This window comes from Triticum aestivum, chromosome 3D (genome assembly GCF_018294505.1).
Source record: "Triticum aestivum cultivar Chinese Spring chromosome 3D, IWGSC CS RefSeq v2.1, whole genome shotgun sequence".
Classification (NCBI taxonomy): domain Eukaryota; kingdom Viridiplantae; phylum Streptophyta; class Magnoliopsida; order Poales; family Poaceae; genus Triticum; species Triticum aestivum.
Window position 1 is genome coordinate 349,279,044 of NC_057802.1, and position 24,813 is coordinate 349,303,856.

Genomic DNA, 24,813 nt, shown 5'->3' on the forward strand with positions numbered 1-24,813 from the left:
AAGGCCTCTAGATTGGATATCGTGGTTCTGGAACTTGGGGCGGCTAGAATTGTGTTTCGTCGACTCCCCTAGGGTTTTTGGGATCTTAGAGTATTTATATAGGCGAAGGTCGGTAGAGAAGCTTCTCGTGGGCTCCACTACCCATGGATCAACCTCAACGCAGCCCCGCTGCCTCGCTGGCCGCCGACAACCGACGACGTCAAGGGAACAAGGATCGCCACGATGGTCGTGGAAGAGCGGCAGGAGCTGCTGCTCACGGCGCCCCTGCTGTTGGTGCTGAACGGAGGCGTGGTGACTTTGCCGCCCCCCGTGAGGGTGGGCTGCATGGAGGAGAAGCTCGCGGGCGAGGCCATGACCCCCGCGGGTTTGCCGCTGATCACCGGCGATGAGCGGCAAATTATGGTCATGACATCTCCCTTGAAGATCTCTCCAAGCATGGTGACGAAGATGAAGGCATGGGGGACCATGAACCCTACTCCTCGCCTTGCCGTGGTGCTGTTTTTGGTCGCAATGGTCATCATTATGACCGTCGTGATCAAGATGACCGTGACAACCAAGCGAGAGTGAAGCTACATGTGCCATCCTTCACAGGAACAGAGTATCCGAATACATATATTGAGTGGGAGGAGAAATGCGATCAAACCTTTCGCATCCATGGTTTTTCTGAAGCCAAGAGAGTTGATCTTGCTGTTATGGAGTTCTCTGGTTATGCTCTCACATGGTGGAATCACCTACAAGACGGTCGGTTGATGTCGGGCACTAATCATATCCGCAGCTGGACCTTGATGAAGGAAGTCATGAGGCGCCGATTTGTTCCATCATACTATGAGAGGCAATTGTACAAGCAGTTGCAGGGGCTCACTCAAGGTTCCCGCACTATTGAGGAGTACTATAAAGAGATGGAGATGCTGCTAATTCGGACAAGAACCCGTGAAAGTGATGAGGCGAAGATGGCGAGATTTTTACATGGACTGAATGATGAAATATTAGATTTTGTGGAGATGTTTCCTTATGATACATTACAAGATGTGGTACATCAATCTATACGAGATGAGAAGAAGAATATGGGCAATGGTCGTACTCGTGCTTTCCAAGGCCGCGCCACCACACGCTCATGGCAGCGAACACAATAGCCATATGGTTCTCAGTTTGAGGGTGCACCACCTAGGCACCCACATGCCTCGACGGCTTCCTCACCTGCTATTCACAATCAAGATAAGAGGACATCATCTGTAGCAGGAGTATCCTCTACTCCACCTCCAGAAAAGAGTTCCACATGCAACAGTGACATTCAATGCCACAAGTGCAAAGGAAGAGGTCACATTTCTCCGAAATGTCCAAGCAAAAGAACTATGATCATCAATGAACGAGTTGAATGGGAGTCTGAAAGTGAAACTGAAGGTGGCAATGATGAAGTGGAAGAGGAGCAAGGTTGGGAAGTAGGAGGCACTATTTTATCTCATGAAGAACTTGATGGTTTAGCTCTTGTTGTATGTCGTTCACTTAATGCCTAGGTTGTGGAGGAGGAAAAGGGGAGCGACATAATCTTTTCCACACCCGTTACCTTATCAACTCAAAGATATGTCGAGTGATTGTTGATAGTGGCAGCTGCAACAATATTGCAAACACAGAGATGGACGAGAAGCTTCAATTGCAAACAAAACGTCACCCACATCCATACCGCATGGAATGGCTAAATGATTGTGGTGCAATTAAGGTGATTAGCAGCGTGCAAATACCAATTTCAGTAGGGACATATTAGGATGATGTTGAGTGCGATGTGGTGCCGATGCACGCTTGTCACTTGCTTCTTGGACGACCGTGGCTGCATGATCGCGATGTGAAAATCAGCGGGCGCGCGAATCGCTTATGTTTTTCCCATAGAGGATAAAAATTCACTTGGCTGCCCATGACACCCGAAGAAGTCTATCTTGATGCGATGAAAAGAAAAGGAAAGAAAAAGGGAGAGATTGATCATACACAAAGAGTGAGCGACCAACATAGTGAGGGAGTGTTTCCACAGCCAAAAGTCCCATAGCCAAATATGACCAAGCCCCAGGAAAAATAGGGATTAGTTATGATGACTAGGAAAAGGGATATGCGGGAATTGAGAGAACCTAATACTCCATTCTTTGTACTCATGTACAAGGAAACTTTATTGGCTGCTAACGACTTACCTCAACTCTTCCTAGTGTTGTTTTTTATCTTTTGCAGGAGTATGAGGATGTGTTTCCCAAGGAGGTACCACCTGGTTTGCCACCGAAGCGGGGCATTGAGCACCAAATCGACTTGGTTCCGGGCACCCCACTACCAAACCGACCACCATACCGAGCAAACCCAGAGGAGACGAAGGAAATTCAGAGGCAAGTAGAAGATCTTCTTAATAAAGGGTATATATGTAAGGGAAAGTCTTTCTCCTTGTGTTCTTCCCATTCTTTTAGTTCCAAAGAAATACGATACCATGCGCATGTGCACTGATTGTAGATCCATTAACAACATAACTGTGAGATATCGGCACCCTATTCCTAGGCTCGATGACATGCTTGATGAACTTTGTGGCTCCACCATATTTTCCAAAATTGATTTGCGAAGTGGTTACCACCAAATAAGATAAAGAGGGTGACGAACGGAAAACTGCATTTAAGACAAAATTAGGCTTGTATGAATGGTTGGTTATGCCTTTTGGATTAACGAATGCACCTAGTACTTTCATGAGATTGATGAATCATGTGCTTAGACCCTTCACTGGCCGGTTTGTAGTGGTTTACTTTGATGACATATTGATTTATAGGAAAACTTTGGAGGATCATGTTGGACATATAAAATGTGTGCTTGCTGTCCTACGGGTGGAAAAGTTGTATGCTAACGTGGAAAAGTGCACATTTTGCACAAACAAGGTCGTGTTTCTTGGCTTTGTTGTTTCAGGAAAAGGTGTGGAGGTCGATGAAGAGAAGATCAAGGCTATTCGTGAGTGGATGCCTCCACACAATGTGAGCCAAGTACGTAGCTTCCTCGTACTTGCAAGTTCCTACCGCCGGTTCGTGAACGATTTCAACACCATTGCTGCACCAATGAATGAGTTAACGAAGAAAGACACTCCATGTCGGGTGGTTGGTGCGACATATGCCAAGGGATGGCTTATCATTGTGGGAGCCAATAAAACGTCGCCGGTGCCTGGAAACGGGATGAGGCGAAGACATGCACGCCGGCGGATCTTACCCAGGTTCGGGGCTCTCCGAGGAGATAACACCCCTAGTCCTGCTCTGCGGGGTCTCCGCATGATCACTAGATCGATAAAAGGTAGCTACAATCGCTCCTAGAGCTGTTGAGATCAAGGGAGAAGAAGAACAAGGCTAGCTCTTGCTTCTCTCTATCTATGGTGTGTGTGCTATGCTTAGAAGGCTACTCTATGCTCAGAGGCCAACCCTTTGCATGGGTGCTCCGGGGGGTTTATATAGGCCTACCCCCCGGGGGTACAATGGTAATCCGGCTGGGCTCTGGTCCCAGCCGTCAGTGTCTACGCTCGCCGGCTTCTCCGCCGGCTGCTGGGTCCCGCCGGCTGCCGGCTACTTGGTCGACAGGCCGGCCCCACCGCCTAGGGTCTTGTCGGCGGCTGCTTACTGTAGCCGCGCCTCTGATGACGAGGGCTTTCTCGAGGTAAGCGTGGCTACAGTGGGCCGCCTCGGGGGCTCTCACTGTAGCCTTACCTCATCTTGTCTCCTTAATGGGGCTCCTGCTTCGAGGAAGGGAGTAGCCGGCTTCTGGAGGCCGGCTACGCTCTTGGCCGACTGTGAAAGGCCGGGCCGCCTTATCGCCTCTCTCTGGCTGAAGGGGCCCGCCGTCCTTGGGCCGTACAGGAGTCGGTCGTGGATGACGTCGAGGCTGGCATGGCTACAGTGCCGAGCCGCATGGGAGACGGCCGCCCCGTACGGCCTCCTGTAGCCACGCCTGCCTCGGGCTTCGGGGGTAGTGGGCCGCACTGTGGCCACACCCCGTCTTGTCGCCGTTATGTGGGAGTGGCTTGGAGTGGTTGTGGTCTCGACCGGCTTTTTGGAGTCGGCGTCCTTCTTGGCCGGCTTCTTGGAGTCGGCCACCCTGTAGTCATCCTGGGGAGGAGTTGGTGAGGCTGGGTCGCCTTCCGGGAGTCGGCTTCAGAGGTAGCCGGCCTGGGAAGGCGGCCCAATGCTCGGAGTGCTTGGAGGCCCGAAGGCCTGATAATTTTTTCAGAAGAACCAGGGGCAGTCGGTTAGGCTACCCGTGGCCATTTACTCCGACAGTAGTCCCCGAAGCTAATTGGGCTTCGAGGTGGAGTGGGGTTTGAGAAGCTCGATCAGCTTCCTATCGTGACAAGCCGGCAGCTGGGAGCCGGCCTTGGTCACGCACGCCGCCTGAGTCGAAATCTTCTGGAGTCGGAGGGCGGGAGCCCGCCGGCACGTGCATCGGGTCGCGGACCGGCCACGGGCCGTCGGCGAACCACGTGGCCGGAAAGCCTGCCAGCCCACGCGCGTGACGGGACGTCGCGCAGGGAGGTGGCCCGCCACGTCCGCGCCCCGGTCCAGGCGCGGATCCTTTGTATCCCGAAACTGCCCGTACGTTCCGTGTGGCAGTTTCGGCTCGCATTTATGCGCAATAATCGCGAGACATGGGGGGAGTGGGCGCAGTTAATCCCACGTCTCCCCCCCACGTCCGGCCTCTTCGGCCTCGTGAGGCTATAAGTAGGGGGAGGTGCAGGGCGGCAGGCCCTCGCACGCTCCTCCTACTTCCACCGTCTTCTTCGCTCTTGCCAGTTCTCGCGACAGCGCCTCGCCGCGCTCTTCCACCGCACGTTCCTCCGCCGCCGTGCTAGCTTTCGCCATGCCTCCCACCGTAGAGCGGTTTGGCAGGGATTGGGACGGCTCCAACATCCATGACGACCACGTCGACTTCCTCCGCGACACGCGGCGGCTGCCCAGCGCAGACAAAGTGGAGGTCCGCCTCGCGCCGGAGAAGGAAATCTCGCCGAGGCCGCAGGAAGGCGAGCGGGTGGTCTTCCGCTCGCACTTCTTGCGCGGCTTCGGCCTGCCAGTGAGCGCCTTCTTCCGCTCCTGGCTCGACTTCTATCAGCTCCAGCCGCACCATCTCACCCCCAACGCGGTGGTGCTGCTGTCCGCCTTCGTCACCCTGTGCGAGGGCTATCTCGGCGTCCTCCCCACCCTTGAGCTCTGGGGGAGTTCTTCCAGTCGAAGCTGGGCACGCGCAGTAAGGGCGTGCCGGCTCATACTGGCGCCTTCATCGCGTCGCGGAGATCGTCTGCCGACAACCCCTTCCCCGTCATCACGCTGATCCAATCGGTGAAGAAGTGGCAGAAGTCGTACTTCTACGTGCGGAACATCGCTCCCCGGGGCGACTACATCAACCTGCCGGCTTACGTAGCCGGCCCACCGGCGGGCAGGCTGCCCCAGTGGTCCTTCCGGGCTGTGACGCTGTCGCCGGCGGGAAACGCCGCCATCGCCCGACTGCGGGTGATGGTCCAGTCGGAGGGCCTGACGGGGCCCGACCTTCTGGCCGCGTTCGTCACGCGCCGGGTCCTTCCGCTCCAGAGCCGGCCTCATCTGATCTGTCAGATGAGCGGCCAGCTCGATCCGAGCTGAATGTGCACCAAGGAGATGCCGCGCCATGAGGTCGCCTACATGGTGAACTACCTTGCGAACTGCGAACTCACCGAAGAGTGGCAGTTCGCCAAGGAGCCGTATAGCCGAGCCCATCCGCCGCCTACGGTATGCTCTCCCTGTGTCCTTTTCTCTCTCTCTCAGCCTTGTTGCCGAGTTCCTCTGGGCCGACTCTAACTTAGTCGGCTTGTTCTTTGACAGAGTCCTCTTCTTCGGCCGGCCGGCGGGTCGGACACGGAGGGCCGCTTCGTCCCCGACCGGACCGAACATGACCTGGAGGACCCCGACCTGGGGGCGGTCCATATGGACGACGACGTCGAGCCGGGCGGAGGCCAAGCCGGCGGCGAAACAGGCGGCTCCGGGTTCACTGCCACCTTTGACGACTGGCCAGACGAGGATGAAGCCGAAGCCGTCCCGCGCCGCCAGCCGGCATCTGGACGCGGCGCGGGCTCCTCCGCCGCGCAGCCTGCTTGGGGTGGAGGTCAGAAGCGTCGTGCCGCCCAGGGCTTGTTCGGCAGCCGAACGAAGAAACCTAGAGGCGGGGCGGCAGCCACCAGGCGGGAGGAGGCGGCCGCGAAGGCGGCTCGTTTCCGCAAGGTGGTGAAGCAACCGCAGACAGTGTCGGCGTAAGTCCGAATCCTTCTTTGTGTACTCTCTTTCTTTCTTTTCTTTGGTGGTTCTTGAACTCTCGTATTTTTCTTCAACGATCAGAGCTCCGTTGTCACTTGAGCGGGCGGCTGGCGGCTCCGTCGTCGAGTCGCCAAGGGGCTCTGGGAGCACCACCCGCGCGTGGACCCCCGCGCCGACCTCCAGGAGGCGATGGAAAGGAACGCGCGGGAGGCGTGGGAGGAGCAGGAGGCACGGGAGGCGGAGGCGCGGAAGGCGGCCGCCGCTCAGGCGGCACGGGAGGAGGAGGCGGCGAAGGCACTCGCCGAGGCCGCAGCCAGGGCCCAGGCAGAGGCTGAGGCCGCGGCGACGGCGGGGGAGGTTTTGATGGTCACCCCACTGCGCGTCATGGCACCTGGGGGCATGGAGCCGTCGCCAGGGGGAGTCAGCGGCGACCAGCCGGGGCTGGGGGGAAACGGCGACGACGGCATCATCTTGGAGAAGGTGCCGGAGCCGACCCCGCCAACTGGGGCGGCCCAAGGCGGCCAGCCTGATCCACCGCCTGCACAGTCGGCGGAGGGCGAGCCGGCCGCGAGGGCTAAGGTCGAGGTCCGGATTCCGCCAAGCCGGCGTGCGGGGAAGGCCGCGTCGGAGCCACAGCCGGCCGTAGGCTCCAGCTCGTCGGCCCGAGATGCGGAGGCGGCCAGCGCTACCTCGGGGTGGACACCAGGCGGAGGGACGGCCGTGGTGAACGTGGCTGCGCAAGACGTCCGGACCCGGCTCCAAAGCCAAGCCGCGGCGCTGAGGCAGTTCACCGATGAGTTCCTCGCGACGCGGGCGGCCATCCGGGTTAGTATTCCCATCTTGTTTTTTTCTTGACCTTGATTTCTCTTCTTGATCTTGATTTCTTCCGTGGGGGCGCGTCAGCGCACCCACTGGGTGTAGTCCCTGAGTTCCGAGTCGGCTGCTTAGCAGGCGGCTTGGAACTTCTTGGAGGATTTGCCTTTGTTGTTTTCGTTCTTACTTTGGTCTTCTGTCCATCTTGCATGGTCTTCTGTCCATCTTGCAGGACTACCACTACCTCTGAGCGGCCGCCTTCAACTCCCAGGCTCGGGAGCTGACTCGGAAGACCGCCGACCTTACTGAGAGCCGAGGTATGTGACTTGATCTTTATCTCATGTGGGGGCGCGTCAGCGCACCCACTGGGTGTAGTCCCCGAGATTCGGGCCGACTGCTGAGCAGTCGGGTCGGATCTTCCTTGACGATTTCTTACTGTTCTTCTTCTTCTGCCGTCTCTGCAGCGGCCAATGCCAGTCTAAGGGCACAGTTGGGGGAGTCCCAGACTGCTCTTCGTGCCAAGGATGCCGAGCTCGCCGCCTTGGTGCAGGAGCGCGACCGCCTGGTCAAGAAGCTGGCCGACCAGGAGGAAGGCCACAAGGCGGCGCTGAAGGCTGCGCAGGATCGCGAAGCCACTCTCCAGGCCGAGTTCGAGACGGAGGCGGCTGGCTGGGCTGAGGCCAGGCAGACTCTGGTCTCTGGCTACGGCCAGATCGAAGATCTGGTTGACAGTAAGCCGCCTACCTCTCTGTCCTTTCTTGCCGTCTGCCACTTTGGCTTGGTTTCTGATTTTGGTGCTCTTCTCTTCCTTTCTTCTTCTTCGCGCAGAGTATTTCCCTGGCTATTCTACTGCCGCCAACCAGACCATCGAGGCCCGTCGCCAGGCGCGGAGGCAAGCCGGCTTTGAAATCTCGCCAACCGCCGGCCGCTCGCTAGAGGAATAGCTCCTGGCGATCCAGGCTCGCGTCCAGCCGGCTCACCGGCTGCTCCGCCGGCTTCAGCGTGCCGGGGCGCAGGTCTTGGCCGCCCTCTGGCCCGGTCAAGCGGTCCCTCGCACCCCCAGTCGGACCGCCGACTTCTGGTGGTGGCAGTCGGCCGCTTCGAGGCTTGGAAGGCCTCGGCGGCTCGCTCCGGCGCAAGGCGAGCGCTGGAGTTCATCAAGGCCTGGTACCCCTGGCCTGAGCCTGGACCAGCTTGCTACCTGGCGGCAGCAAGCCGACACGGAGCTGGAGCCGATGCGGCCGAACATCATTCGGCGGGCTTCGGCGATCGCCGACTACACCGACACTAGCGTCTTCGCCCCCGAGGTGAACGACAATGGAGTCGCCCAGCCGGAAGAGTGGTTCGGGCTGGACCCGGCGTACGATGAGGACTCGGCGGAGGAGATCGACTCCAGCGACGAGGGTGAAGAAGAGGAGGAGGAAGGTGAAGACGCCGAGCCGGCTGGTGGAGCAGCCGGCCAGCCTCAGCCTGACCGCACCTCCAGCACCACGTCGCGTGCGAGTGCGTCGCCTGCCGTAGGTGGTGGCCAAGCCGAGACCCGCTAGGCGGCCACTCTTTCAGCCGGCAAGGCCGCCTTCGCCGTCCAGCTCGGCCTCCATGTCGTGTCCTAGTCCGCCATTTTTTGCTTTCCCTGTCTTGTTGCTCTTTTAGAACAATGTTTGGTTAAATTCTGCACAATTCCACCCACTGGGTGTATTCAAACTTATGTCTGTTGCCGCCTGTTGGGGGCTTTATGTATATATAACTTATGCATTTGGTCTTTCCTTGTACTTTAGCTTTTTTGTCCTTCTGCTTTTTCCTTTGCCGCCCTCCCTTGGTTGCCGCCTCCCCAGTCAAACAGTTGCTCTGCAATCTATAGCCGGGGGAGTGCCTGGCCGATTGGGGAGGGGGAAGTACTTTAGCTCTGCTGGACTAGAAGCTAAGTTTTTTAGGAAGCCGGCCAGCCGGCTGCTCTGGTAGCCGGCAGGCATGTTTGGAGGCCGTCTCTTTGCTATATAGGTTCGTTGTTCCTTAGCCGTTTTTCGTGTGGGCGTCCTTTCTGTCTTTCCTCTTGCTAGTCAGACAGTCAGTTCTTTGAGCTGCGACTTTCAACAAGAGAGGACTCGGGAGCCGGCGCACTACTTTTCTGACTTTTAGGAAAAACTTTCGATATAGCTCAAGGCGGCCAGTCCCCGGGCCGACTAGTCGAACCCGGTGCCGGACAAAAATTCAAAATGTAATAATATATTCATGGATATGACACTCGTCATTCATAGATAAATAAAAGGCAGTCCCCGAGTACTGTTTGGGGGGCCTGTTGGTTTGTACTTAATACAAAAGGGGAGCGTGATACATACTGCTTTTCAGCTGTAAAATCGTCTTAGGAGGTTTGCGTTCCATGGTCGCTCCAACTCCTTGCCGGAGTCGTCTCTCTTGCGTGCTCTTGGTTTTTGCGCGTCGATCAAGTAGTAGGAGTCGTTGCTGAGTGCCTTGCTGATGACGAAGGGGCCTTCCCAAGGGGCCGAGAGCTTGTGCTGGCCGGCTGTTCGCTGGATCAGCCGGAGCACAAGGTCGCCCTTTTGGAAGGATCTTGGCTTGACCTTGCGGTTGTAGTAGCGGCGCAGCCCTTGCTGGTAGATGGCGGGCCGGCTGAGGGCTAACAGCCGGCCTTCTTCCAGTAGGTCGACGCCGTCTTCTCTTGCTTCTTTGGCTTCCTCCTCCGTGTACATGGTGATCCGAGGCGAGTCGAACTCGATGTCTGTTGGGATGACAGCCTGGACACCGTACACGAGGAAGAATGGAGTGAAGCCGGTTGACTTGTTGGGTGTAGTGCGCAGACTCCAGAGGACAGCGGCAGCTCTTCGAGCCAGCAGCCGGCCGATCGCTCCAGTGGTACGACCAGTCGGGGCTTGATGCCGGAGAGGATGAGTCCATTTGCTCGCTCGACCTGGCCGTTTGACTGCGGGTGGGCAACGGACGCTAAGTCCAGTCGGATGCCCTGCGTCGCGCAGAAACGTGCCAGTGCTCCTTTGGCGAAGTTCGTGTCGTTGTTGGTGATGATGCTGTGCGGCACGCCGTACCGAGTAGTGATGTCGGTGATGAATGTCACGGCAGTCGGCCCGTTCAGCTTCTTGATTGGTTTTGCTTCAATCCACTTTGTGAACTTGTCCACAGCAACAAGGAGATGTGTCAGGCCACCGCGGGCTGTCTTGAAGGGGCCCACCATGTCCAGTCCCCAGACGGCAAAAGGCCAAGTAAGGGGAATGGTCTTGAGGGCAGAAGCCGGTAGGTGTTGCTTGGAACTAAAAAATTGACATCCTCTGCAGCTCTTGACTATTTCTTTAGCATCCTCCAAGGCAGTCGGCCAGAAGAAACCATGGCGGAAAGCCTTGGCCACAAGGGATCTTGAGGCTGCGTGGTGGCCGCATTCGCCTTGGTGGATGTCTTTGAGGATTGCCACTCCTTTTTCTGGCTCGACACAATGCTGGAAGACTCCAGTGACGCTGCGCTTCACAAGCTCTCTGTTGATTATTGTGTATGCTGCGGCTCGTCGTTGCACTAGTCTTGCTGAGATCTCGTCAGCCGGCAGCTCTTTGTTGATTAGGAACTTGAGGATGGGCTGGGCCCATGAGGGAGCTGTGACTTCTTCTTCTGTTAATGTGGCCACCATGACTCGGGTGGGTGGGTTGGGTGTTGCATTGGAGTCGGCCACCGCTTCTTGTATCGTTGCAGTCCCCGGGCCGACTGCTGCAGTCCCCGAGCCGGGTTCTGAAGTCCCCGGGACGGGTGCGACTACGGCAGTCCCCGGGCCAGTCGTCGAAGTCCCCGTGCCGCCTGCGGGATTTCTCCAGTCTGATCCGGCTGTTTCTGGCACAGGCGGTACGAAGATGGAATCCGACTCTGGAGACGGCTTGATGGACGGCTTGAGGAGGCGCTGGAGGGAGACGCCAGTCGGTATGGCTTGTCGGGTGGAGCCGATCCGTGCTAGGGCATCTGCTTGGTCGTTGTCGGCCCTTGGCACGTGAAGGAACTCGCACCCTTCGAAGTATCCGCTTATCTGCTGGACGAGGAAACGATAGCTTGCCATGTTCGCGTCCTTGGCGTCACAGTCGCCAGATGATTGCTGGACCACCAAGTCTGAGTCGCCGTAGCACAGGATCCGGCGTATGCCGAGTTCTTTGGCTAGCCGGAGCCCGTGTACGAGCGCCTCGTACTCGGCGACGTTGTTGGAGGCGGCGAAGTGGATCTGCAGCGTGTACTTGAGCTTGTCGCCTTTGGGAGAGGTGAGGACGATGCCGGCTCCCAAGCCGGTGCACATCTTGGACCCGTCAAAGTGCATCCGCCAATGGGTAGAGTCGGGAGCCGGCGGTAAGTACTGGGTCTCGGCCCAGTCGACGAGGAAGTCGGCCAATGCTTGCGACTTGCGGGGTTGATAGAAGATCGTGTAGGGCGCCAAGGCAATGGCCCATTTGGCCACCCGGCCGGATGCATCCAGGCTGCCTATGATCTCGGCGAGCGGGGCAGTGCACACGACCGTGATGGGGTGCTCTTGGAAGTAGGGCTTCAGTTTCTTGGCAGCGAAGTACACCCCATAGCACATCTTCTGGTAGTGCGGGTAGTTTTGCTTTGAGCTGGATAGTACTTCGCTGAGATAGTAGACCGGCCTCTGGACTAGCTGGGCTCGGCCTTCCTCCGGGCGCTGGACCACAACAACAGTGCTGACGACTCGGCTAGTCGCGGCGATGTAGAGGAGCATGGGCTCCTTCTCAGTCAGCGCAGCCAGGACAGGCGGAGTGGTCAGCATTTTCTTCAACTCATGGAAGGCTTGGTCGGCTTGATCATTCCACTCAAAGTGAGTGGACTTCTTCATGAGTCGGTACAGGGGGAGAGCCTTTTCTCCTAGTCGGCTGATAAAACGATTCAGGGAGGCTAAGCAGCCAGTGAACTTCTGCACATCTCGCAGCTTGGTGGGAATCTCCATCCTCTCGATGGCCTTGATCTTGACGGGGTTGCACTCAATGCCGCGTTCGGAGACCAGGAAGCCTAGCAGCTGGCCAGCTGGCACTTCGAACACGCACTTCTCGGGATTGAGCTTGATCTGGAATCGGCGCAAGTTGGCGAATGTTTCTTTCAGGTCTTCCAGCAAGGTACCGCGCTTCTCTGTCTTCACCACAATGTCGTCTACGTAGACGTGGGCATTTCTGCTGAGTTGTTTCAAGAGACATTTCTGCATGCAACGCTGAAAAGTGGCACCGGCATTTCTCAGGCCGAATTTCATTGTCAGGTAGCAGAAAGCTCCAAAGGGTGTGATGAAGGCAGTCTTCAGGCGGTCAGCCGGGTCCAACTTGATCTGATGATACCCTGAGTATGCATCCAAAAAACTTAACAGCTCGCATCCGGCTGTGGAGTCTATCACTTGGTCAATCCGTGGCAGAGCAAACGGATCCTTTGGGCAGGCCTTGTTCAAACTCGTGTAGTCTATACACATACGCCACTTGTTATTCTTCTTCAGAACCAGAACTGGGTTGGCAAGCCACTCTGGAAAGAACACTTCCATGATAAAGCCGGCGGCAAGGAGCCGGGCTATCTCTTCTCCCACGATTCTTCGCTTCTCTTCTGACAGTCGGTGGAGGGGCTGCTTGACCGGCTTCGCATCATCTCGGACATGTAACTTGTGCTCGGCGAAATCCTTCGGGACACCCGGCATGTCCTTTGGGGACCATGCAAAGATGTCTCGATTCTCACGGAGGAAGTCGACGAGCTCGCCTTCCTATTTACCGTTCCAACATCTTCTTCTCTTCTGCCACCACGAGGGACTCGGCCAGCCGGCTACTGGCCATGGCGCACTCGGTGGACTTCTTGTAGTCGCCGGCTACCGTGTGATCCCCTTTGAGCTCGGCATCTTCATCTTCAGGTAGGCGTAGTGGGGCACAACCATGAACTTGGCCAAAGCAGGTCGGCCAAGCAATGCATGATAGGGGCTGTCCAAATCCACTACTTCGAACCATATTGCTTCCCGGCGAAAATGATCTTTGTCTCTGAAGAGAACATCCATTTTGATCTTTCCGATTGGAGAGCAAGACAGGCCGGGTACGATACCATGGAAGACGGTGCGGCTCGGCATGAGCTGCTTCACTTTGATGTTCAGCTTCTCCATGGTATCGCGGTACAGTATGTTGATACTGCTTCCACCGTCTATCAAGACGCGGGAAAATCTGGCAGCTTGCCTCTCCGTCGCGAGGGTGACGTCCAAGACCATTGCATAGGAGCCAGGCGAAGGCATCACCTCTGGGTGGTCGGCCTGGCTCCAGCTGATTGGCTTTTCTGACCAGTGCATGAACTCGGCGGTGCTAGAGGCGACTGCATTCACTTCTTGGTGCTGTCGGCGTCGGCTGCGCTTGTTGTCGGCTTGACTAGTGAAGACGACGTAGGCGGCGTGCTCTTCGGGGAATTCGTCTTGGATGGCGCCGACTGCCGGCCGAGCCGCCGGCTGCTGGGGGGCTGGAGGCGGCTGGCCGGGAGGCGGAGGCGGCAACATTCCCTCACCCTTGGTGATGCGGGTGAGCTAGTGGCATTTCCGTGTTGTGTGGTTGGACGGCTTCGCGCCGCTGTGGAACTTGCAGGGGGCATCGAGTGCTTGTTCGTAGGAGAAAGACGGCTGCCAAGCCGGCCTTCCACCCTTCTTCTTGGGAGCGGGCCGTTCTTCAGGCTGCTCGTCTTCAACTGTGGCCACCTGCCGACTGGAGGAAGTCGGCATGGGGCCCTTGCGCTTGTGGTCGTTCTGGTAGGGGCGCCGATTAGGGTTGCCAGCCGGTGTTTTGGGAGCTGGAGCAAGTACTTTCTCCGAGGCGTCCACTCGGAGCTCGGTCTTCATTGAGGAGTTGGCGGTGGCGTATTTGTCGGTGATGACCAGTAACTCGTCGAGGGTAGCCGGCTCGTCGCAGAGGAGTCGGTGCTTGAGGAGGGTGCCCTCTCGGCACCCGGCGGTGAAGTACTCGATGGCCTGGACCTCGTGCACCCCCTCGCAGGAGTTGCGGAGCTCGGCCCATCGCGTGAGGTAGTCGCGGGTCGACTCGTTGGGCCCTTGGACGCAGAGGGAGAGCTGGCGAGGCTTGGGAGGCCGCTTGTAGGTGCTGGTGAAGTTGCGGACGAAGACTTCGGTGAAGTCCAGCCAACTGTTGATGCTGTAGGGCTTGAGGCTGTTGAGCCATGTGCGCGCCGTGCCTTGCAGCATCAGGGGGACGTACTTCACGGCGACGCGCCGATTGCCGTTGGCTATGCTGACGGCCGTGGAGTAGTCGACGAGCCAATCTTTCGGCTTCACCGAGCCGTTGTACTTGGGCGTGTCTCTGGGGAGCGAGAACCCTTTGGGGAAGGGCTCGTCGCGGATGCGGGGGCCAAAGCATGGCGGGCCGACATCGTCTTCTTCTTCTAACGCCAAGGATCGAGCAAGGCGGTCGATCCTGTGGCGGGCGTCGTTCTCGCCGACTCCTTCCCGGCGGCCGAGTCGGTCGCCAAGAGTCGGATGTGTGATAGGCGGCGGAGTGAGGCGTCTTTCTCTTCGAGGCGGGGGAGGAGGCAGATTTCCTTGGTGCTCTACAGCTCGAGGGCGGCCATCCGCGTCGCACTCGATGGTGATGCGAGTCCGGCTGCGGCTGGCAGCCGGCTCCTTGTCTTTCTTCTGGCGCGCGCCGCTCGCAGTCGGCGAGCGGGACGTCGCGGCGTGCTCCCGGCGCGGGGGATGACTATCAGCACGGGCGCCGGCTTCGTGCCGTTCTGTAGCCGCATCGAGCAGCTGTTGGATCCGTGTCGTCATGTAGGGGAGCTCATCGGCTCCCAGCCCATTGAGCTCTTCTGCAGCCGCCTGAGCGGCTCGCAGATTCTCGAGCGGGGTGGCGTAGACAGGGCGATCTGCGCCCAGCATGCTGGCGATGGCTGCGCCGCGCTTCTGGACGACGCCGGCTCGGCTCGGGCCGCTAGGCGGCGGCGTGCCGAAGGCGGCGCGGTCGACTTTGCGCTGGTGGGCCTCGGTGAGCCGTCTCATCGAGGCTATCTTCTGGCCCTCCGTGATGAGGGCAAGGCGGCGTGCCTCCAGGGTCTCGGCGTCGGCCGGGATGGGGACGGAGAGGTCGTGCATCGCCGCTTGCTGAGCGTCGCGGGCATTCTCGCCTGAGTTGGAGACGTGGCTGATGACCAGCACTTCGGTGACAGCGCTGCTGCCGCTGTCAGCTCGAGGGAGGGGGTCGTCGAAGACCACCACGTCGGAGGGGTAGGCGTCAAGCGACGCGGTGTCGGAGTCGATGAGCATCGGGTCGGTGGAGCCGACAGACTCCATGTCCGCAGCAGGCTCGCTGGAGACGTGAAGTTGGTCGAGGAGGCTGACGAGGCGGCTCTCGGGCTAGTCGGTGCCTGCGTCGGACGCAGGCTCGTCGGAGATGCGAGTCTCACCGAGCAGATCGGCGAGGCGGCTCGCCGCGCAGGCGTCGTCGACGCCTTGCAGCACGTCGAGGCAAACGCCATCGGGCGCAGCAGGCTGGCTGCGCTGGCGGGGGAGGAAGAGGGTTCCCGTCCTGAACAGGTCTCCGGACGACGGTGCACCTGGCCCCACGGTGGGCGCCAAATGTCGGGTGGTTGGTGCGACATATGCCAAGGGATGGCTTATCATTGTGGGATCCAATAAAACGTCGCCGGTGCCTGGAAACGGGATGAGGCGAAGACATGCACGCCGGCGGATCTTACCCAGGTTCGGGGCTCTCCGAGGAGATAACACCCCTAGTCCTGCTCTGCGGGGTCTCCGCATGATCACTAGATCGATAAAAGGTAGCTACAATCGCTCCTAGAGCTGTTGAGATCAAGGGAGAAGAAGAACAAGGCTAGCTCTTGCTTCTCTCTATCTATGGTGTGTGTGCTATGCTTAGAAGGCTACTCTATGCTCAGAGGCCAACCCTTTGCATGGGTGCTCCGGGGGGTTTATATAGGCCTACCCCCCAGGGGTACAATGGTAATCCGGCTGGGCTCTGGTCCCAGCCGTCAGTGTCTACGCTCGCCGGCTTCTCCGCCAGCTGCTGGGTCCCGCCGGCTGGTGGGTCCCGCCGGCTGCCGGCTACTTGGTCGACAAGCCGGCCCCACCGCCTAGGGTCTTGTCGGCGGCTGCTTACTGTAGCCGCGCCTCTGATGACGAGGGCTTTGTCGAGGTAAGCGTGGCTACAGTGGGCCGCCTCGGGGGCTCTCCTGTAGCCTTACCTCGTCTTGTCTCCTTAATGGGGCTCCTGCTTCGAGGAAGGGAGTAGCCGGCTTCTGGAGGCCGGCTACGCTCTTGGCCGACTGGGAAAGGCCGGGCCGCCTTATCGCCTCTCTCTGGCTGAAGGGGCCCGCCGTCCTTGGGCCGTACAGGAGTCGGTCGTGGATGACGTCAAGGCTGGCATGGCTACAGTGCCGAGCCGCATGGGAGACGGCCGCCCCGTACGGCCTCCTGTAGCCACGCCTGCCTCGGGCTTCGGGGGTAGTGGGCCGCACTGTGGCCACACCCCGTCTTGTCGCCGTTATGTGGGAGTGGCTTGGAGTGGTTGTGGTCTCGACCGGCTTTTTGGAGTCGGTGTCCTTCTTGGCCGGCTTCTTGGAGTCGGCCACCCTGTAGTCGTCCCGGGGAGGAGTTGGTGAGGCTGGGTCGCCTTCCGGGAGTCGGCTTTAGAGGTAGCCGGCCCGGGAAGGTGGCCCAATGCTCAGAGTGCTTGGAGGCCCGAAGGCCTGATAATTTTTTCAGAAGAACCAGGGGCAGCCGGTTAGGCTACCCGTGGCCATTTACTCCGACACTCCATTCCAATGGGGTGATGCCCAAGACAAATCCTTCCACGAACTGAAGATGAGATTGACATCAGCCCCATTGCTTTCACTTCCTGATTTTGGTCAGACATTTGAGATTGAATGTGATGCAAGTGGTGTTGGCATTGGTGGAGTTCTAATGCAAGAAGGTAAACCATCTCCTATTTTAGTGAGAAGCTTAACAGTCCAACTCTTAATTATCTCGTCTATGGTAAGAATTGAATGCACTTGTTCGATCTTTGGAAACATGGCAGCATTACTTGTGGCCAAAAGAGTTTGTAATACATTCTGACCATGAATCTTTAAAACATCTAAAGGGCCAACTCAAACTAAACCTTAGACATGCAAAATGGAGTGAGTTCATAGAGTCCCTTCCTTATATTGTCAAGTACAAGAAAGGGAAGGATAATGTTGTTGCCAACGCATTGTCTAGGCGTCACATTTTACTTTCCCAAATTGATGTAAAATGCTTGGTTTAGAAAGCATCAAAGAATTGTATGCTAACGACTCATACTTTGCCGAACCATTTTCAAAGTGGAACAAGGGAAAAAGATGGGAGAAGTTTCACTTGCATGATGGATTTCTATTTCGAGCTAACAAATTGTGCATCCCAGATTGTTTTGTTCATTTCTTGCTCTTGCAGGAGGCTCATGCTGGTGGTCTCATGGGACATTTTGGAGCTAAGAAAACTGAAATTGTGCTCGCTGATCACTTATTTTGGCCACGAATGAGATGTGATGTGGAACGCTACGTGATGAGATGCGAGATTTGTCACAAAGCCAAGTCTCACTTGAATCCTCATGGTTTATATACTCCTCTTTGTATTCCGAATACTCCATGGGAAGATATTTCTATGGAGTTTGTTCTTGGTTTACCATGGATTAAGAGGGGGAGTGACTCGGTGTTTGTGGCAGTTGATCATTTTAGCAAAATGGCACATTTTATCCCTTCACACATTGCTGATCTATTTTTCAGGGAAGTTGTGCGGCTACATGGAGTACCACGCATGATTGTGTCAGACCGTGACACCAAATTTCTGAGCTACTTTTGGAATACATTGTGGGGAAAACTTGGCACCAAGCTCCTATTTTCCACGACATGCCACCCACGAACTGATGGACGGACTGAAGTTGTCAACCGAACGTTATCCATGATGCTACGAGCAGTTCTCTAGCAGAATTTGAAGATGTGGGAAGAGTGCCTACCTCATCTGGAGTTCGCGTATAACAGGGCGGTACATTCGACCACTAAATTTTGCCCATTTGAACTTGTTTATGGATTCAAACCTATTGCTCCCATCGATCTTTTGCCTTTGCCACTGCAGGAACGAACCAGCCTTGATGCAAGTAAGCGTGCTGATTTCGTCAAGAAACTTCATGCCCAGGCAAAGGAGAACATTGAGAAAATGACTGAACAATATACGAAGCAGGTAAACAAGACCAGGAAGAAGCTGGTGTTCGAGCAAGGCGATTTGGTATGAGTACACCTTCGGAAGGACCGTTTTCCTGAGCAACGCAAGTGCAAGTTGTAGCCACGCGGCGATGGACCATTTGTGGTGCTCGAGAGGATCAACGACAATTCTTACAAGATTGGTCTTCCAGAAGAATATGGTGTTAGCCCAACCTTCAATGTCTCCGATCTTTCCCCATACTTTGGGCCTTTAGAGTCGAGGACAACTCCTTCTCAAGAGGGGGAGGATGATGAGGACATCCCAACCATGGGCACCACACCACCAATCATCAACGGTCCAATCACAATAAGTCGTGCAATGCAAATACATGATCAGGTGAATGCTAACTTAAGTCTATCATTTGACCTTGAAAACATGGTTGTGCCTTCACCTCCTTTGTTGTTGGTTGAAGTCAGGTGCGATATCGAAGAAGGCCAAACACATTTCAATCCATGCAAAACAATGTTTTATGGCGAAGAAACAAAGTTAGGAACTCATGAAGAAATGAGTTGTGTGTTGAAGAAACATTGTTTTGGACGAGTTTGGATATCCCAAATTGCGAAAGGTTCCCAGAACTCGAGTTTGCTGCTGAAGGAAACATTGTTCGACTCCAGTGAACAATGTTTGGTCGGGAACTGCCAACCACCTCCAATGAGAGTTTTCCAGAAGCTACCTCATTAAGTCTCTAAGCCATTTAGTCAAACCAAAGCCGATTCTCTTTCACACCTATCTAGGGGGGCTGTCCCGATTATAAATAGGCTAGCTCTTCCCTTCGTTGAGGATTTTTACCATTTCTATCAAAAACCAAAGACATAGACTCATCCTGAGATTGGATATCTCTCGTTACCCTTATTCTCGTGATTCCTTGAGAAATTGCTCCTAACTCGTGCTCCACGACTAGATCGTGTTGTGTGGGTTAGAGCTCGTGGTTTCACTTGCGGATTGCACCTATCCCGTGCTCCATGACTTGAGCATGGTTGTGTGGGGTAGTATTGCGGGTTGTGGATTGATGAATGTCCGGATTGCAAGCTTCGATGAGCATCCTCCTCGTCCGGTCATAATCTCTTATTTTCCTTTTTCCGGATGCTTGCAGCTAGTTATCCCCATCCATTTATCGGTCCTACGCCGTGAAGATCGGACCTCCCCTGGAACACCCTCTTCTCTGAAGATGGTGTCGCATCACCTTGTGTCGAATCAATAAATTTGGGTTGAATACTTTACCCTCAAAAACTGTTTCGATCGCCTATACTTGTGGGTTATCAAGTCCTTTTTCTGGCGCTGTTGCCGGGGACCATAGCTCTATTTGTTCAGTCACTTGGGATTATATATGTTGATCACTATGAAGAATCTTAAAGATGATAGAACCAAGATCGTACCCTCTAAGATGAGGGGAGGTAAGGAACTGCCATCCAGCTCCGCACTTGATTCACCTTCTATTTTGAATAGGATTGCAGCACCACCACCTGCTATTAATTATAGTATGTCGCAAGTAATTGATGATGCTACTTCTGCTATGAATGATGCTAGTATATGCTTAAGAAACTGTGCCACTAGGTGAATTTCTTGATGAACAACTTGCTAAAGCTAAAGAAATTGAGAATGCTGAAACTGATGAGATTTATGATTCACCTATTAGACCTAGATCTCCTAGAATTGAAATGCCTAAGGTACCCAAGGGTTATGTTATGGATGAAGATATAGCTAGGGAATTTCTTGCTTGTAATGATAGAGATGATGTTAAGAAACTACTGAGCTGAAACGAAAATCTATGAATGCAAGAATGAAATATGATCCTAAGTTTGCTACTTCACCTATCTTTGTTAGTGATAAGGATTATGAATTCTTTGTTGACCCTGAGTTAATTAATTTGGTTGAATCTAATCCTTTTCATGGTTATGAAACTGAAACTGTTGTTGCACATCTTACTAAATTAAATGATATACCACCCTATTTGCTCATGAGGAAAAAAATCGCTATTACTCTATTCTTAAGTTGTTTCCTTTCTCATTAAAGGTGATGCTAAGAAATGGTTTAATATTCTTGCTCCTGGTTTTGTGCGTAGTCCCCATGATATGATATATTACTTCTCTGAAAAATATTTTCCTGCTCATAAGAAACAAGCTTCCTTATAGGAAATATTTAACTTTGTGCAAATTAAAGAATAAAATCTCCCTAAAGCTTGGGGGAGGCTTCTCCAGTTACTTAATGCTTTGCCGGATCATCCTCTTAAGAAAAATGAACTACTTGTTATCTTTTATAATGGACTAACCGATGCTTCTAGGGACTACCTAAATAGCTGTGCTGGTTGTGTTTTCAGGGAACGAACCGTTGAACAGGCTCAAAGAACTATTGAATAATATATTGAGGAATGATAATGATTGGACACTTCCTGAACCACCACCTGAACCAACTCCAAATAAGAGAGGTATTCTATTCCTCACTTCTGAAGATATGCAATAGGCAAAGAAATCTATGAAAGAAAAGGGTAATAAAGCTGAAGATGTTAAGAATTTACCACCTATTGAAGAAATACATGGATTCGATACCCTGACACAGGTAGTAAAGGTAAATTCTCTTTATAGATTTTATGAAGGTGATATCCCTTATAATAAATCTGCTAGCCAATGCCTGGATTATAACTACATCGTTAATCAAGAACATTTTAATATGTATGTTAAGAATCAATTAAAACGTAATGCTATCACGATTGATCGTTTGAGTGACTTGATGTTCAGAATTGCTAATGGTATTAAAGGTCTAGGAACATGCATCCATGGTCCATACTCAGTTAGAACAAGTTGCTAAGTCTCAAAATGATTTGCTTAATGAGATGAATAATAATATGAATTATCTTGCTGTTAGAGTAATGACTAGAGGAAGTAGAATGACTCAGGAGCCACTATATCCTGATGGTCATCCTAAAATAATTGAGCAAGATTCGTAGAACTATATCCTGAATGTCATCCTAAAAGAATTGAGCAATATTCACAGAGAACTAATAATGATACACCTAGTTCATCTAAGAAGAAAAAGAAGAAGAAAAATAATAGAACTTTGCAGGCTTCTAGTGAACCCAAGGTAGAAAAACCTAGTGATAATGATAACTATAATGGTGTTCATGATGAAGCTCAACTAGATAAGGATAAAGAAACTGATAATCATGTAGAAATAGAACCTATTGTTGATCTTGATAACCCACCTCCTAAGAATAAAAGATATGATAAAAGAGATTTCATTGCTAGGAAACATGGTAAAGAAAGAGAACCATGGGTTCAAAAACCCATGCATTTTCCCACTAAAACTCTGAATAATAAGGATGAGGAAGATTTTGAGCTCTTTGTTGAAATGCTTAGGCATGTTTCCTTGCGCACTCGTTGACTGATATTTTGAAAAGGCCTCAATATGCTAAATACATGAAAGATATTGTCACTAATAAATGAAAGATACCTAAAGCTGATATTTCCACCATGCTTGCAAATTATTCTTTTAAGAGTGGAGTACTTCAGAAGTTAGGAGATCCAAGAATACCAACTATACCATGCACCATTAAAAGAAGTTATGTCAAAGCTGCTTTATGTGATTTAGGAGTCGGTATTAGTGTTACGCCTTTTCTCTTTATATAGAAGACTTGATTTGAATAAGCTCACACCTCCTGAAATATCATTGCAAATGGCTGATAAGTTAACTGCTATACCTATTGGAATTTGTGAGGATGTGCCTGTCATAGTTGCAAATGTTACTATCTTGACAGACTTTATTATACTTGATATGCCCGAGGACGATGCTATGCTGATCATCCTTGGTAGACCCTTTTTGAATACTGCAGGGGATGCTATTGACTGCAACAAAAGCAAGGTTACTTTTCATGTCAATGGTAATGAGCATACGGTTTATTTTCCGACGAAACAAAGTTTGGTGAATAGTATCAATATTATTGAAAAAGTTTCTACGATCACCATTGGAGGTTTTCAATTCCCTCTTCCATCAGTTAAAAAGAAATATGAAACTCTTATTGTTGGGAAGATGCATATCCCCATTCAGGTAACCTGGTGTTATACGAAAATTCTTCGGTTTCATGTTACTCGAAAATGGTTTGTTAATAAGACTTGATCAACCTTATTAATGGATTCTTTTTTAGGGGCATGTGGTCGATGAATTTAGTAAGCACAACATATTGTACCCACTATTTACTCTCTGTTATGTAAAGTTAATAAAGTAGAAATGCCATGATTATCCTATTTTCTGAATTATTCATGCAATAGAAAATGCCCCTAAAATAAAAGTTCTCAGAATGACCTGAAAATTTTAATATGATTTTTTTCTACAATATATATATATATATATATATGAATTTTTGGCACCAAATACACCCCAGGGGGTGCACGTATGAGCCACAAGCTAACAGGGTGCGCCTACCCCCTGGGCGCGCCATGTGGGCTTGTGGGTCCTTGGGACCCACACACTTATCGCAGCCGCCCACTCCCTTCTTCCACCTCTAGAAAAAATCACTATCTCTTTCAAACCCGTGTTCTTGCTCATTTGGCTGCAAATTTCGATCTCCTTGCTCGGAACTCCATTGAATAAAATGTTTGTAGATTCCAGCTTAGTTCATGGCACACTTGCACTATTATTATTTTCATATCATTCGGTCGTGCAAGTGGAAGGAAATAATGACGATGATTTGATTAAGTGATTGCGGTAAAGGAAAGCCGGTATGAACTCCTGTTGTTTTTGTTTTTGTAAATATGATTAGCTCATCGTTCTTGATTAGGCATATTATGAGTAAACATGTTTGTGATGACAATTAGAGATTATAGTTTTTCATGCCATGCTTAAACAACCAGGAGTGGATAATGGTTTATCTTGAGTGTCAACATGCATTAAAATGGTTATGATGTAGTATGATAGTATGGTATCTCCCTCTGAATGATTCAAGTGGCTTGACTTGGCACATGTTCATACATGTAGTTGGTACAAAACCAACATAGCCTCCACGATACTTATGTTCATGGTGTTTGATATCCTACTCATGCTCGTAATAAATGCTAATTATTCTCAATGCATGCTTATGATTGTTTTCGCTCTCTGGTTGGTTGCTTCTCAATCTATTTGCTAGTCTTCACCTGTACTAAGCGGGAATACTGGTTGTGCATCCAAATCCTTAAACCCAAAGTTGCTCTAGATGAGTCCACAATATCCACCTATATGTGGTATTACCCTGTCGTTCCAAGTAAATTTGCATGTGCCACCTCTAAACATTCAAATAAGCATTTGTTTTGCGTGCCCATACCGCTCATGGAGCAACAGGGGGCGGTCAATATCTTCCATGTCGAGCGGGTTATTCTCATGATGGGTGTTTATTCGCTTGTCATTCCATGAGCGAGGCTGGTAATTGGGATGCCCGGTCCTATAACCAAAATGAAAAAATATATAATGAAACAAACTCCGCCGGAAAGTTGTTGGTATGGAGGGCACCTGTGAATTCAGCTAGCCATGGCTTGCGTTTGTTGGTTGAGGGGGAGTAAACTTTGCCTTTTTCGCTTGGGAACTGCTGATAATGTGTTTAGCATGGAAGATATATAAAACTCTCGGTCGTAACGTTGACAGGAAAGGCATGCCTCCCAAAATGATATTCATCTCTGTTTTAAGCTTTGAGCTCTAGCACCTCTACAAATCCCTGCTCCCCTCTGCGAAGGGCCTATCTATTTACTTTTATGTTATTTACTTTTATTATTGAATCATCACCTTCTCATTCAAGCACCAATTGGAGAGCAGTATTGTCATTCTTATGCATTATATTGAGTATAGTTAATGTTGAGTGTGAAATGACTAGATCTCTTTTACCATGAATTACAATGTTTAGTCGCTGCTTGAACTTTAGAGGTGCTCTGCATTTATGTTTTGCGGTCTCAGAAAGGGCTAGCGAGATACCATGTTATCATATTATAGCATGATTTTTGTGAAAAATTGTTGGCATCCGAGGTATCTTATTATTGCTCGCTAGTTGGTTATGTCATTGGTATGAGTAAATGTGAGACCTAAGTGTTAGCATGCACATGGTTAGTTCATAATCTTTGGTGAAAACATGCACATTAGCTTAGCATATATACAACAGTAAAAACTAAAAGATTTTGTAAAAGTTTTTCTTTATCACTTTTAGTTTGTCGACTGAACTGCTTGAGGACAAGCAATGAGTTAAGCTTGGGGGAGTTGATACGTCCCATACGTATCTACTTTTCCAAACACTTTTGCTCTTATTTTGGACTCTAATTTGCATGATTTGAATGGAACTAACCCGGACAGACATTGTTTTTAGCAGAATTGCGATGGTGTTAATTTTGTGCAGAAATAGAAGTTCTCGAATTGGGCTAAAATTTACTGAGAATATTTTTAGAATATATAAAAATACCAGAGAAAAGAATTACTAGAGGGGGCCACCCAAGCGGCACAAGCACAGGGGCGCACCCT

At 52.3% G+C, this 24,813-nt stretch overlaps 1 pseudogene; it reads left to right on the top strand.

Moving 5' to 3' along the window:
- Positions 1–222: 222 nt before the first annotated feature.
- LOC123076292 (uncharacterized) overlaps positions 223–24,813 on the top strand; it is a 131,163-nt pseudogene continuing 106,572 nt past the window's right edge.